The sequence below is a fragment of the Canis lupus genome, chromosome 4 (genome assembly GCF_011100685.1).
Source record: "Canis lupus familiaris isolate Mischka breed German Shepherd chromosome 4, alternate assembly UU_Cfam_GSD_1.0, whole genome shotgun sequence".
Taxonomy (NCBI): Eukaryota; Metazoa; Chordata; class Mammalia; order Carnivora; family Canidae; genus Canis; species Canis lupus.
The window spans coordinates 77,607,242-77,620,065 of NC_049225.1; the positions used below are offsets into that span (position 1 = coordinate 77,607,242).

The 12,824-nt window shown below is 34.9% G+C and overlaps 1 long non-coding RNA gene across 1 annotated transcript in view; it reads left to right on the forward strand.

The window, feature by feature from the left end:
* LOC119871649 overlaps positions 1–12,824 on the forward strand; it is a 106,318-nt gene that overhangs the window by 20,264 nt on the left and 73,230 nt on the right. The window contains exon 2 of the long non-coding RNA XR_005357654.1: positions 809–865. This is a non-coding gene — a long non-coding RNA (uncharacterized LOC119871649). The remainder of the gene's footprint in view (positions 1–808; positions 866–12,824) is intronic.

Sequence of the window (12,824 nt, forward strand, 5' to 3'; positions counted from 1 at the left end):
TCCCAGAGTGCTGCTGAAGGCTCAAGTTTGTGGTCTTTCTTCCACTCCTGCAGAGTCAGGCAGGCTTTCTCCCTGTGCTCATTACTTGTCTGCAGAAACATACTCATGTTTCATACTCATACTCATCACCGAGGAGCACTTGGAAAGAGCCAGTGGCTTTGTGAGTGTGTGTGCAGGTGAGGTGTGAGAAGTGTTGGGGGTGTCCATGTGCCAGGTGGGGGGATCCACAGGTGAGGCATACCAAGAGGCTCATTGGTGGGCTTCCTAATGTTATGCCTAAAGGGAGCAGTAGGGTCTGCATATCCTTTTATGCCAGTTGAGAGCCTTGGCTACTGCTGTCCTGTCCCCTCCCTGCCCTACCCAGTCATGCAGCACACTGTAGCATTCTGGGAGGAGAGTGGGGGAAAAATGGGCCTCTTTGGCAGCACCTCACACAACTGAGGAAGGCAGGTGCTCATTGATATGCTTTTTTTTTTTTTTTAAGATTTTATTTATTTATTCATGAGAGACAGAGAGAGAGGCAGAGACACAGGCAGAGGAAGAAGCAGGCTCCACGCAGGGAGCCCGACATGGGACTCAATCCCCTGTCTCCAGGATCACACCCTGGGCTGAAGGCAGCACTACACCGCTGAGCCACCTGGGCTGCCCAATATACTCTCATTTTATCCTGAGGGAGACAATGTAGGCCCAGGAGGAGGTTTCTTGGCACTGAGCTTCCCACCTTTGAGGACAGGTGATGTGGGTAAAGTGAAGTTCTTCCATTTACCGTCAATGCAACCTATCTTGGATTTTTTTGTTCTTTCTTCAGTGATGAGCTGGGACTTTCCTGCTTGACTTCTGGACTCCCACAGCAGCATTCTCATTGGTGAGTGGTTGTCTAAACTGATACTTTTATGAGGAAGATGGTTTTTGTGGAGAAGAAACTTAATCTGCTGTTTTGCTGATGTCACTCCTCAATGATATTTTGTTTTAGATTATACTTTCCAATAGCTCTGGGAACTGTACAGTTTGTAATTTTAAGTAAAGCTCATAAAATTTTGAGTATCATGAGAGCCGATGCCAAGTACTCATTTTGTGACAGCTTAAACAGTTCAGGGGTTGGAGAGAAATAGAGAAGGTGCCCATGGAAGAAAAATACATAATATTAGGAAGCAGAGACAAATCAATGACTATATTTCTTTACCATATCATAAGTGGAAATAAGTCCATAGGGAGAAATGGAGGAAAATCAAAATTAATTGAAGAAAACCTATTTACCAGTCTCATTTAATTGTTTAAAAAATAATTCCAAAATCACTTACTGACAAAAACTCTTTTGTTTGATTATGGCACTTAAAAATAGGACATTTTAGGGGCAACTGGGTGGCTCAGTCAGTTAAGCATCAAGCATGGAACTCTCGATTTTGGCTAAGGTCATGATCTCAGGATTGTGAGATTGAGCTCTGTGCTGTGCCTGGAGCCTGCTTCTTAAGATTTTTTTCTCCCTGTCCCTCTGCTCCCCCATGCCCCCCACCACTGCACCTGCCACCCCCCCGCCCGTCTCTCTTTCAAAAAATGAAAAATACAAAAAGGACACTTTATTGAAAATTTACTTAACCAAGTCTATTTGGATTAACCATTATCAATTTCAGTAGTGCTATATCATCACAGGTGAGGATAAGAAACAAGATGTCTCTTCTCATACAGCCTCAATATCAACAGCAGTTTTTAATTATAACAGCACATCAGCTATTTTAAATTCTATTTATCTCTTAAGTGCTGTACAGATAATATTTTCTCAACATTTTCTATGACATGAATAATCATTATGTGGTCATAAATAATGCTATAAATGAAAAAAAAATAATAGTATCTTCATTTTACAGGTAAAGGACCTAAGGCTTACAAAGGTTGAATCACTTACCCAGTGTAATTCAGCTGGGAAGTGTTTGGGCAGGGCTTGAATCCAATTACTTCTCTTTTAGAGTTGAAACTTCTACATTTTTACGGTAGCCATAATGACATATATACTTTATATTGTGCATTTAGGAGCCTTTTTTACCCTTTAGAATTCAATAATTATAAAATTAGCCTTCTCGTGGCTTTGAAATCATATTAGCAATACATAGAACTTAGGGACAAAATAGATACTTATTGTCTATCTTGTATGGCAGTTAAAAGCAGGTACTGGTTTTTTTCTTTACTTATTATTATATTTATGTAAAATATATTTGCTTACATATGGAGGTTAATATGTAATGAAATTTGGATTAGAAGAGAGGATATAGATTTTATTATGGTTGATGCTAATTTTTTCTTTGATGATATAAATAAAAAATATCAGTAAAAGTAGCAAGTGAGCTTTCATGTCTTATGTTAAATATTTTTTTAAAAACAAGCTATAATAGGGATCCCTGGGTGGCTCAATGGTTTAGCGCCTTCCCTGCGGCCCAGGGCGTTATCCTGGAGTCTTGGGATCGAGCCCCACATCGGGCTCCCTGCATGGAGGCTGCCTCTCCCTCTGCCTGTGTCTCTGCCTCTCTCCCTCTGTGTGTCTCTCATGAATAAATAAATAAAATCTTAAAAAAAAACACACACACACAAGGTATTATATATTCAGCTTGGAAAGAAAAAAAAGTGAGAGAATGAGAGAGAGACAGAGACAAACAGAATTTTACTTTGTTCTAACCAAACAAGAATTCACCAAAATACCAAAAAAAGAGGTATTTTTAAGATACCTCTTTTTCCCTTACACTTGCATGTATATGTTAGTCTGGTAAATACTGCTACATTATATTGTGGCATATGGCGGGATGGAAGACAGTTTGTTCTATTTTCACATTGTCTCGTCATATTCAACGAAACTCAAGGCGAATCTCCTTTGAGATGTTTTGTTGCTTTGTTACTGCTGTCTGCTTGAAGTTTCCACGGCCCACTGGTTGATGGTCAAAGACAATAACTCTGAGCTGGAGCCAGAAGACTTTCTTATTGCTCACATGGCCCTCTGAACAGGAAACTTCATCTTTCTCTATGTGGGTTCTTAGAACCCCACTCCCAACAATTGCAACCTGCTGACTACTGAGTGAATTTACACTGAATGCTGACATACTGGGAAATATAACTAGATCTCAGAGGCAATATCCACAGACCTATAAAGGAAACACATGAGGTTGAAATTCAAAGTGCTTGCACTCACCCACAGCACTGGGCATTTATAAGACCCATAGATCATAACACTTAACGATACAATCTTGAGAGCTTAGTGTCAGTGTTGATAGACAAAAGAATCCATGTTGATAACTGCAGTGTGGAAATAAAGGATAAAATCTTTTGTTTATCCCCATGCCTTTTTTTTGGATCATTGCAATGGTTCTTTGGAGGCACATAATATCATATTTATTCATTCCCCCAAGATATTTAAACTAAACTTTGACTTTTCTCTATATTTAGTGAGCACATAGAAGAGTAATTGAAAATGATGGCCTTTATTTTCATAAAGGTGCAGACAGACTTATTGATTTTCCCATGAATGTAAAATTATATAATAAGCACAAGATATACATAGCACAGTACACACCTTTATGTGCGTGTGTGTGTGTGTGTGTGTGTGTGAAAATTGCTCAAGGAAAAATTGTATTGGATTATTTAAGTTCACATTGACCAAGTCCAGTACGAATAAGCTGGAAGCATTTGATTTACTGAGAACCATTATAATGCTATATAAGCACAGGGATGTTCCCTTAAAAAATCTGCAGCTCAGCATGGACGCACTCAGAAACTGGATATTGTTAGGGTCTGGACAAAATTAGAGTTCACACTTTTCTGTGTAGTACTCATTTTTAAGCTTAGCAATAAAGCAAAACTTTTAGAACATTTATGCTATGCCTGCAGACCACTCTAGTATTATCTCATAATATTTATGTATTGACCACATTGTTTTAGTTCTCAGTTTAGGTGCTCTTGTCTTTTTGTTTTATATATCTGAGCAGATCTCAACCCAAACTTTTTTTTCAAAATGCATGTAGAAGAAATTTACCGCAAGGTGACATTTATTCTGACTCCTTTTATTTCTCTTAGGGCAGATATGATACGCCATGGTGAAGTCCACCCAGAGCTCCATTATTGCATTTGAGGCTATTAAAATGGACATGTCCTGCTGTGTTTTTTAATAGCAACTTTCACAGCAAGTCAACACACTTTTGGACAAATTGTCTCACTGAAACTCCATAAATATTACTAATTCATGGATACTTGCTTTCAGATCTTGATGTGATTTGAGATAAATAACTGCTGCAAATAACTTTTTTCTTTCTTCTACCATGTTTTTTTTTTTTTTTTCTAAAAAATAGATTAAATGTGGGGTGAGGATTAAGGGGCTTGCAGGACTATAAAATGGTGAATGATAAAGTTTACTGTTACACTGGGTAGTATGAACTAAAGGAGCATATCAATTCAGTTGAGTTCAGTTAGTGTGTTTTGACAGATTTAATATTTCAGGTCAATATATTGGACCGTGAGATCTAAGTATCCATCTAAAAGTTGTAAGGCAGCCAAAAGTTATATCAACTTTGGTGGTGATATTTCATTCTTATTTGAGCAGAACAATTACAGGGCTACGAAGATAAATTACTAAGTTTCTTATATTAAACTCTTCTCTGTTTGGCCATGTGGCATGTACTTTTGATTTGTGTGATATAGTTTCTTTTCTCAGGAACCCTTTGTAAAGGGGTACCAATGAGTTTGATAGAAGGTGAAAGTAATCCAATCCAACAAATCTCACCTAGTAGTAACTGGGGTGGCTTGGGAGTTTTGGGAGTGTAGTGTCAACCGGATTGTCAATAAAATCAGATATACCAAAAGATGGAATGAAAGATGGAATAAAATGGGGTCCAGCAATTTTCATGTAGCTATTTACATTAATATTCTGCTAAGATGTTTCCATACAGTTTTACTTAATTTAGATACATTTGTGATTAAATTTAAACTAGTTGACCCAGTATCTCCCAAGTGTTATGGATAATATCTGATGCATGAAAAAGAACAAATGTTTATCTATGGACATTTCTATTGGTTTTAGCAAGGGTCATTACATATTCTACAAGAGAAGAAATTGAAACTCAGAGAGTTTAAGTAACTTCCCCTAGGTTGTATTACTAATAAAACTGTTCAAGTGAACATATATTCCTCTGGCTATTGATAATTTTAAATAATGATGCTAAACAATTTTCTTTAATTAATATAGTTACTTTTATGTGGTATTCGAGTGAAGCAGTGCCAAGAAATACTATCTTTGTTTGTTTTAGAACATGAAAAACTATAATTTATTTTCCTTTTGCGGGTAACATAACATTAGGATTTTTTGAAAGATTCTATGGTCCAGAGATTTATAATGAAGATATATTTCCATTAATGTGGCCATCTATCAAGTAGTAGTTTATAGTGATGCTTATCAGGTTGTGTGCAAGCAAGGCTAACATATGACTTGCTTTTTATCATGCAGCACATTGACAGAATCATCTGAAAAAATAAATTCAGAGCCTAAAAATTTGGTTAGAAGAGAGAGTGCATTATAGTACATGACAGATTGGCACTTTGGTTCAAACAGGAGATTGATTGACCTATAGATTTTGCTCAAAACATTAATGTACAATGCTGTAGGCATAAGGAAGCATTAAGAAGTTATCAAGATGGATAGGTAGGGAGTACTTATTTTCCCTGGACCTACTTTCTTCAAGATAAATGTAGTAATGGAGAAGCACAAAGAACAATGGGCATTGAGCATTTCCAGGAAGCTGAATTTGTCAGATTTTAGCTAACAGAACATACAGGCAGACTTCTTCAACTCCTTTGCTTTTTCACCCCCAAATACAATCTGAGCTAAAGAATATAGTAGTCTTTCCTTATCCAGGGTTTCACTTCTGTTTTTTTTTTTTTTTTTTTTTTTTTTTTTTTTTTTTTTTTCTGTTTCCCACTGTCAGTTGTGGTTAGGAAGCAGAGGATACTGGTAGCCTTACACTCTCACTATGCCTACATCATTCACCTCACTTCATCTCATCATGTAGGTATTGTATCCTCTCACATCGTCATGAGAAAGGTGAGCACAACACAACAAGCTACTTTTGAGAGAGACCAAATCCCATAACTTTTGAAACAGTATATGTTATAATCATTCCATCTTATTATTATCATTGTTGTTAACCTCTTACTGTGCCTCATTTATAAATTAAACTTTATCATAGATATATATGTATAGGAAAAAGCATAGTATATAGAAGGTTTGGTACTATCCATGGTTCAAGCATCCACTGGACGTGTTGTAATGTGTCCCCTACAGTTAAGAAGGAATTACTGTATTATTGTTTTTAGTATAGTTTATAGCATACACAGTTTATCAGTTTTTTGAAGATGGTCATCTCTCCATTATTGTCATTTAATGCTTGGCTAATTCTCCCTTCCATTATAACCACTTAATAAAATGAATTTGTTTGACTCTGTTAGGGAGGATCAATGCTTCCTTGGGCACAAATTCAGTGGTCAGTAAGTTCTATCCAGATTTAGGATTTTTTTGAGAATATCTCAGAAATACACTATTAACATATTCATAACTATATTAACTAAGTTGTCATATTAAACATATGCATATAAGTTACCTATGCAAAAGTGATTGAATATAAATTACTTTACTAGATTTGTGTCATATTTCCTCTACAAATATGCATTTGGTCTTTTATATCAGTTATGCATTGTCACGACACTGTCGAATGTCAAAACACTCTGAACTGAGTGTCTTAAAACAACTGATTGTTGCTCATGAGTCTATGGATAATCTGGATTTTTCTTTTGGTCTTGTTTGAGTTCATACATGTATTAGCAGTCACCTAGGGGTCATATAGGGGGTCATGCTAAACTAATTGGGCTTTCTTACCTGGCTTGATATAAATTGGGGTCAGTTGATCATGTATTTTCTCAGCATTGCTAATCATCATCTATCATCATCCAGTGGACTAGACCAGGTGTTCCCTCAGGGTGAAAGCAAGAATCCAAAAGAACGAGAGTGGAAGTGTGCAAGACTTCTTGATCCTTATCTGAGGAATTGTCTATCACTTCTGACATCTTCTATAGGCCACAACATTCACAATACCAACCCAGATTCAAGGAAGCAGGATTCTGTTAAGGTTATACTTTTTCTTTCTTTTCTTTTCTTTTCTTCTTTTCTTTTCTTTTCTTTTCTTTTCTTTTCTTTTCTTTTCTTTTTTTCTTTCTTTTCTTTTCTTCTTTTTTCTTTTTGTGTGTGTTGAATTACATGGTTAAAACTATTGAATGTTAAATCATTTTCACTCTGCATTACTTTTCTATTGCTGCTACAAATTTGGCGCCTTAAACGATACAAATTTATTATCTTATTATTCTGTAGGTCAGAAGTCCATTACAGTACTCAGTAGGCTAATAAAGGTGTTGATAGGGCTGCATTCCATTTTGAATTCTTTAGAGGGGGATGTTTCCTTGTGCATTTGGATTGTTGGCAAAATTCAACTCCTTGTGGTTGTAGAACTGAGATTCCCGTTTCCTTATGAACTTTCTGATGGTGGATAGCTATATACCACCTCTAGGGACTACACTTTTGGTTCCTGGATCCTTCTATTTTCAGAGCCATTGATAGCAAGTCAAGTTCCTTTCACATCACATCTGACCCAGCCAGGGACTATTCTCTGCTTTAAAGGATCAATGAGATTAGATTGATTGACATGGAGATATTTCAGGAAAATCCCCTCATCTCAAGATCCTTAACTATAATCGGATCTGCAAAGTCCCTCTTGCCATATAAAGCAACATATTCACATGTTCTGTGATCTTATCTCCTACTATGGATGTTGGTCCTCTTGCCTCTGTTCTATATGGACTCTTGTGATTGTATTGGTCCCACCTATAAGCCAGGATAATCTCCTGATTGTCCAGAATCTTTCAGTTTTTTACATCTACAAAGTCGCTTTTACCATAGAAGGTAACCAGTTCTGGGGGTTCAGATGTGATTGTCTTGGGGAGCCATATTCTGTTACTATGTCTTCCTAGGACACTGATTTTTTCATAATGCATTAATTGTCAGATTCATTATCAGGTTAAATTAATGTCATAAAATAAATTGGTAGAAGTCTTTCTTTTACTCTGGAAGAGATTTTTTTTGTAAAATTAGTGTAATATCTTCCCTAAATGTTTGAGAGAATTCGAAGATTTCATAAGAATTCCTCTGGTAGTTTTAAAATGAAAATCTAATTTAAGTGAAAAATATTCAATTTTTTAAATTTAATGTCAATTTTAATGAATTGAGCTTTCCTGTTTAGAACTTAATCTAAATATTCAGATTAGCTGAAATTTAATTTTACAAACAATTTTCCTATTTGTGTAGGAGTTTTGGTAATGTCTCCTTAATCATTCTTGCTATTGGATGTTGATGTTTACTTTTTAATTCAATTTTGGCAAATAATTTTTAATTTTTTAATTCATTTATAAAACCCTAGTTTTTCATGTTGATCCTCTAGATTTTATATTTTTATTTAATTTGTTTTTACTCATATCTTTTTTTTTCTTTTTTTGAGAGAGAATGAGTGTTGAGAGAGGGAGAGGGAGAGGAAGATAGAGAATCTTTAGGGGGATCCACATTGGGCTCCTGGGGCTCAATCTCCTGATACAGGGCTCGATCTCATGAACTTGAGATCATGACTTGAGCTGAAGTCAAGAATCAGATGCTTAACTGACTGAGCCACCAGGCATCCCTTTAGTCATATCTATCATATTTCAACTTTTCTTGGTTTGATTTGACATTTTTAGTTTGATTTAAAATATTCATTCCAGATCATTGGTTTTGGAGTACATTCCCTTATTTACATCCTTTGAAATTCTTAAGACTTGCCTTGCTGCCCAACATATGGGTAACTTTGCTAATTTTTCCATTCCCATTAAAAAAATTAAAGTATTGGGTTTTGTAGGTATAGTGCTTTATAAACACTAATTAGTGCAAGTTTTCTATCCATGCTGCTGTTTACTTCTTTTATCTACTTGCAGATTTTTGGTATTCTATCATTTGCTGAAAATATATTAAAACGTTGTTCTGATTATATATTTGTCTGTCTAAACTTTTTTGGTCAGGTTAATTTTCCCTTCATATAATGTGATGTTATCTAAATGAAATTAATTTGATCATTCCAGAGAATTGTCATTTTTATCATTAGCCATGTACTTTAATAATCTTTTCTACCTCCAAATTTTTATTTAGAAATTGTAAAAATATGGGGATCACTCATGTAAGCAATAAAAGCAATTCAGTGTGTTGTTCCCAGTAACAGACTCATGCTCATAGATTAATAATGCTAAAGCAGATTTCTAACCAAAAACACATTTGGAATATTTCTTTTTATTACTATTTTTCCCTTCTCTTTGCATCTCCTGTAGATATTTAGCTATAAGAAACTAAAGAGACCACAATCTGATTTTCAGTTTAAGTTCATTGAGGTGAAAGAGAATATAAAGGATTCTGTTCATGCAAATTCTTTGGCATTCTTAAAAATATTACATCACATTGTTGAAAATCACTTACTTAGTCTAGAGGTAAGTCCTCTTCAAATCGAATCCTTCCTGGTTCCTGATCTTATTATATCCTTCATACCATTAACACACCTTTGTTCTCCCCGCCCCCCTTTTTTTAAGAGAGAGGATACAATGTTGCACAAATTTAACAGAAAGTTTGTTGTAGGGGATCCCTGGGTGGCGCAGCGGTTTAGCGCCTGCCTTTGGCCCAGGGCGCGATCCTGGAGACGCCGGATCGAATCCGACATCGGGCTCCCGGTGCATGGAGCCTGCTTCTCCCTCTGCCTATGTCTCTGCCCTCTCTCTCTCTCTCTCTCTCTCTCTGTGACTATCATAAATAAATAAAAATTAAAAAAAAAGAAAGTTTGTTGTAACTTGTATTTGAAAGTAATAACTAGTGCTAAGTGATTAAGATGTTTAAACTTGTTTAGTTTCTATTAAAATAAAGTTTGTTTTTTTAGGATAATACTGGCTGCCCTTAATTCTGCTTCAGATTTCATATGAGATGCGCTTTCCTTGTCTTTCTTCCATTTTTTTTTTGTTTTTTTGTTTGTTAATCTTTTGATCCTCTTCACCCATTTCTTCCACCCTTTCCCAACCCCACCAGTCTCTAGAAACCACCAATCTGTTCAATATGTCTATAAGCTTTTTTTTTGTTTGTTTTGTTTTGTGTTGTTTTACATCCCAAATATAAGAGAGATCTTATGATATTTGTCTTTCTCTGTCTGACTTACTTCCCTTCACATAATACTGTAAAGGTCCATTCATATTGTCACAAATGGCAAGATTTCATTCTTTTTTGTGTCTGAATAATATTCCATTGTGTATATGTTGGGTAGTGGTGGTATATGTTATTGTGTGTATGTTGAGGTTATTTCCATATCTTGGCTAATGTAAATAATAATTTAATTAACATGGGGGTGCATATATATTTTTGAGTTAGTGTTCCATTTTCTTTGGATAAATATCCAGAAGTGGATTTGCTGAATCATATGGTAGTTTTATTTATTTATTTATTTTTTGTGTGTGTAAAATTTTTATTGAAACTCTAGTCACTTGGGATGCTTGGGTGGCTCAGTGGTTAAGCATCTGCCTTTAGCTCAGGGTGTGATCCTAGGGTCCAGGATCGAGTCCCACATTGGGCTCCCTGCGAGGAGCCTCTGCCTATGTCTCTGCCTCTCTCATGAATAAATAAATAAAATCTTTAAAAAATCTAGTCAGTTAACATATAGTGTAATATCGATTTCAGGAGTGGAATATAGCAAATCATCACTTACATATAACACCCGGTGCTCATCTCAACAAGTGCCTTCCTTGATAACCATTTGATAACCCATCCCCTACCCACTTGCCCTCCATCAACCCTCAGTTTGTCCTCTATAGCTAAGAATCGTTTATGGCTTGCCTTCTCTCTCTCTCTTTTTTTTTTTTTTCCCTTCCTCTGTGTTCATCTGTTCTGTTTCTTAAGTTCCACATAGGAGTGAAAACATATCATATTTATTTTTAATTTTTTTTGAAACTCCCTACTGTTTTCAAGAGTAGCTGCTACCAATTTCCATTCCCACCAACAGTGCACAAGGGTTCACTTTTCTCCACTTCCTCACCAAACACTTGTTATTTCTTGTCTTTTTGGTAATAGCTATTCTAACATAGGTGAGGTGATATCTCATTGTGGTTTTGATTTGCATTTGCCTGATGATTAGTGATGTGGAGCATCTTTTTTAAAGTTTTTATTTTAATTCCAGTTAGTCTTTTCATTTATCTGTTGGCCATCTGTATGTCTTCTTTGGAAAAATGTCTATTCAGATCTCCTCATCTTTTAAAAATTATATTGTTTCTTTGCTTTTGAGTTGTATGCGTTCTTTGTAAGTTTTGAATATTATTGCCTTATCAGATATATGATTTGCAAATATTTTCTCCCATTCAGTAGCCTGCCTTTTCATTTTGTTGATGATTTCTTTTGCTGTGCAGTTTTTTAGTATGATATACACTCATTTATTTTTACTTTATTTTTGTTTTTGTTGTCAAGTTAAAATCACCAAGACCTATGTCAAACAACTTCTGCCTGTTTTTCTAGGTTTTTGATTTTCAAGTCTTACATTCAAGATTTTTAAGCCATTGTGTTAATTTTTGTGTATAGTGTAAGTATACTATACTTACTTGTATGCACTATATACAAGCTTCATGGTTTTCCATATAACTGTCTAGTTTTCCCAACATCATTTATTGAAAAAACTGTCTTATTCCCACTGTGTATTCTTGACTTCTTTGTCATAAATTAATTGACCATATATTTGTGGGTTTATTTCTGAGCTCTCTATTGTGTTGCGTTGATTTATATGTCTGTTTTGATGCCAGTACCACAGTGTTTTAATTACTATAACTTGGTAATATAGTTTGAAATCTGGGAGGATAATGTTGCCAGCTTTGGTCTTTCTCAAGATTGCTTTGTCTACGCAGGGATATTTGTGGTTCCATATGAATTTTGAATTATTTATTCTATTTCTTTGAGAAATGCCATTAGGATTTTGATGATAATGCTTCTTAAAGTCCAATATTTTGTTTAATATTACCAAAGGCATATAAGCTTTTTTGGGCTAAAGGCTGTGTAGTGTATCATATTTATTCTTTAATTTTAAACATTGTTCTTATGATAAAAAATGGCATAACACTCATTTATATTTAAACTTGTGTATTTTGCCCATTAATATTTAATATAATCATAAAGGTATGTTTGTATGTATATAATCATACACTTGTTACCTACTTATCCCGCTTAATGTTTTTTTTCTTTCCTTCCTTTTTTGACATTTTGAATATGTTTTCAGAATTTAATTCTCTTGCTTATACTTTGTTGCTTCTACGTTCTTTTAGTATTATTTTAGTTGTTTACAGATTAAAGATTAGATCTGTCCTTGACTATTAGGGTGTATTATAAATTAGTAATTTTAATCTCATTTTTTGTTCAATTTAAGCCCCTTTGCCTTGAGTTCTCTTATGTGGTAAAAAAATTTAAATTTTTTATCTCATGATACATCTGAATAGTAACTTTTCTTTATATTTGCATGCATATTTGACTTTTCTATTTTTTTTCTTTTACATTACTTTCTATCTCTACTTCCATTGGCTACTACTTTCTTTCTGTTGTTGGTAACACAGACTATTATTCAACTTGTTGGTCTGAAAATCTCTGTATTTTATTTTCATTGTCAAAGAATTTTCACTGAATATAGCATTCTCGATTCTAGTAGTTTTAAAAATCA